Source organism: Cervus elaphus, chromosome 10 (assembly GCF_910594005.1).
Source record: "Cervus elaphus chromosome 10, mCerEla1.1, whole genome shotgun sequence".
In the NCBI taxonomy this organism is placed as follows: domain Eukaryota; kingdom Metazoa; phylum Chordata; class Mammalia; order Artiodactyla; family Cervidae; genus Cervus; species Cervus elaphus.
This window is the reverse complement of record NC_057824.1, coordinates 41,176,085-41,179,392: the sequence shown is the minus strand read 5'-3', so window position 1 is coordinate 41,179,392 and position 3,308 is coordinate 41,176,085. Positions and strand designations below refer to the sequence as shown.

Sequence of the window (3,308 nt, the reverse complement as noted above, 5' to 3'; positions counted from 1 at the left end):
ATCCAAAATGCCAGGCTGGATGACGCACAAGCTGGAATCAAGATTGCCAGGAAAAATATCAATAATCTCAGATATACAGATGACACCACCCATATGGCAGTAATCAAAGAAGAACTAAAGAGCTTCTTGATGAAAGTGAAAGAGGAGAATGAACAAGCTGGCTTAAAACTCAATATTCAGAAAACTAAGATCATGGCTTCTGGTCCCATCACTTCATGGCAAATAGATGGGGAAACAATGGAAACAGTGACAGACTTTATTTTTTGGGCTCCAAAAGCACTGCAGCCATGAAATTAAAAGATGCTTGCTCCTTGGAAGAAAAGCTATGACTAACCTAGACAGCATGTTAAAAAGCACAGACATTACTTTACCAACAATGGTCCTTCTAATCAAAGCTATGATTTTTCCAGAAGTCATGTATGGATGTGAGAGTTGGACTATAAAGAAAACTGAGCATCAAAGAATTGATGCTTTTGAACTATGGTGTTGGAGGAGACTCTTAAGAGTCCCTTGGACTGCAAGGAGATACAACCAGTCCATCCTAAAGGAGATCAGTCCTGAATATTCATTGGAAGGACTGATGTGCTGAAGCTGAAACTCCAATACTTTGGCCACCTGATGTGGCCAAAGAAGAAGTGACTCGTTGGAAAAGACCCTGATGCTGGGAAAGATGAAGGCAGGAGGAGAAGGGGATGACAGAGAATGAGATGGTTGGAAGGCATCACTGACTTGATGCACATGAGTTTGAGCAAGCTTCAGGTGTTAGCGATGGACAGGGAAGCCTGCTGTGCTGCAGTCCATGGGTTTGCAAGGAGTCAGACATGACTGAACAACTGAACTGAACTGAAAAGAGAATAATGTTCCCATGTGGGAGTCACGGGTGAATGCCAAAGCTGTCTCATTTAAACCATCAAGTTATCGTTGGAGGACATCCTTTCCAGAGACGAAATTTACTTCATGGCCTTGAGGTGTAAAGTAGCTGTGAGTCAGACAGACTCTGCTTTGCCCCTTCCTACTTGTGTTACCTTCTCTGAGCGTCAGTATCCCCACTGGTTTGGAAAAGAAAACCTAACCTAACAGAGCACTAACAGAGCTCTGCACCTATCAGAGCACTTGGATGTGGTCCCCTGAGCCAGCTCTGACTCCTCTTCCTTCCACCTTGCAGAGACCTAGATGACACCTGCTCACTAACAAAAATGGGAAGACGGCAGAGAAATATAAAGAAGAAAAGTTAAATCACCAGGAATCCTGTCGGTGACATGTTTTGATGTTACTTTTGTCTGTTTGTTTTTGGAGATTTTAAGTGGTTTTTTTAAAATTCTTTAAATATGCTTCCTGCATTGGGAAGTTGCTCTATAACACAGGGAGCTCAACCTGGTGCTCTGTAACAACCTAAAGGGTGTGATGACCTGATTGGGTGGGGTGGGAGGGAGACTCAAGAGGAAGGGGACATAGGTATACTTATGGCTGATTCACGTTGTTGGATGGTAGAAACCAACAGAGCATTGTAAAGCAGTGTTCCTCCAATTAAAATTTTCTTTCAAAATATGGAACTCAATGAATTTGCTCATCATCCTTGGGCAGGGACCATGAAAATCTTCTCTGTATCCTCCCAACTTTAGTGTATGTACAGTAGAAGCGAGCGCTGCTTTTGTCTTCTTTTCAGAGAAATTTTTTTCTCACAATTACAGCCATGGTGGATCTAGAGTTTGATATGATGCTTTGCTTGTTGTCTCTCACTTAGATCATGAGTATGTCCCACTTCATTCAAAACTCCCTGACATTATATCTCATCTCTTTCATTCACAGTGTTTCATGATGGTTTGAAGGAAAGGAACATACATTTGCACTGAGGGAACTGTTTCTCTCTATTCATCCAGGCCTTGGGCAACCGAACAGGGGGTCTCCTGGCTCTCGAGTTCTTTGCTGAAACCTCCAGCTCCACCCAGCCTTGTTAAATTCTTTGCTCAGACTCTATTCTCAGAAAAAAGCCCCAAAACCAGTAGCAACAATTTAGGTTGGCTATGATTACCTTCACACCTACACATTACCTATACACCTTCCTTCCACGGATCTCAAAGTACCTGTCACAGGCGCCCAAAGTCTTCTTCAGATGTTTTATAAGATGAGGATTAAATAAGGACTATATAGGATTAAATATATAGGACTTAATTTAATATATATATAGGATTAAATGAGGACTATATAGGGTACCAAGTCAAAAACGGCCAAGATCTGGAGAGAAAGACAGGCTCCAAGTCTGGCCTATCAATCAGCTGCCATCAGGAATGATTGAGAAGCTCAGTTTTCCCCAATAAGATATAGACATAGTTTCAGTCACCCCTAACCCTCCAAGAGGATCAGATAAGATAATAGATTCAAAAATACTCTACAGTCCTAAAACACTAACTAGTTATGGTGTGGTTGCACTGAAATCAGGAGGTTCTAAACAAGGTCAATAAACACATGCAATGAGAAATACATAAGTTAAAATAAAAATAAAATAAGTGGGATACTATTTATTTGGGGGGTTTTGTTGTTTTTACTGGTTGGCAGTGCTGCAGAGTGTGTGGGATCTTAGCTCCCCAACCAGGAATCAAACCTGCATCCTCTGTATTGAAAGCTCAGAGCCTTAACCTCTGGACCTCCAGGGAAGTCCCAGGATGCCATTTATTTATTTCTTACCACACTGGCTAAAGAAAAAAGAATTTGAGTTTGATAATATTGAGTGCAGGAGAAGATTTAGGGAAACTCTATTCTCGTATTGGTGCTGTTTGGAGCATAAACTGATGGAGACAATTTTTGTTTAAAGTCCCAACACTCAAGACAGTACATGATCTCGATCAGTATTCTGCCCCGTATTTTAAAGAGAGCTGCAGAGACACTCTTTAGAACTTCCTAGTGAGAGATCAGGTCCGGCCCTGCTAATTCCACCCTCGTCTCCCACCTGAATGGACTAGAGAGCTGTGGGATTTTTCCCACTTGTCTTCCAAAGAGGGCTCCTCACACCTGAAGGAGTGGAGGTGTTGCATCAAAAGAACCCTTCACAGAGAGGTACCTCTCCTGCCCGGGACTGCAGGAACTAGAAGGATGAAGGCTGGCAAGAAGTTCTTAGGAGAACCTGGGCTTGGAGACCTACGTGAACATGAAAGCTGATGCTGGCTTCTCACCTGGAGTGTCCCAAAGGAGGGACAGAGTATACTGGAGCAGCCCAAGACGGCCAGGCAAGGAGAGAGATAGGATCACACCCTTATCTTTATGTGAGAAGCCCTAGGCCAAGTGAATGCTGGGCTCAAGTTTTGACAGGC

The 3,308-nt window shown here is 42.9% G+C and overlaps 1 non-coding gene across 1 annotated transcript; it reads right to left on the bottom strand.

The window, feature by feature from the left end:
- Positions 1-1,541: 1,541 nt before the first annotated feature.
- Positions 1,542-1,644, bottom strand: LOC122702339. The gene has a single exon (XR_006343214.1). It is a non-coding gene; the product is annotated as a U6 spliceosomal RNA (small nuclear RNA).
- Positions 1,645-3,308: the final 1,664 nt, after the last annotated feature.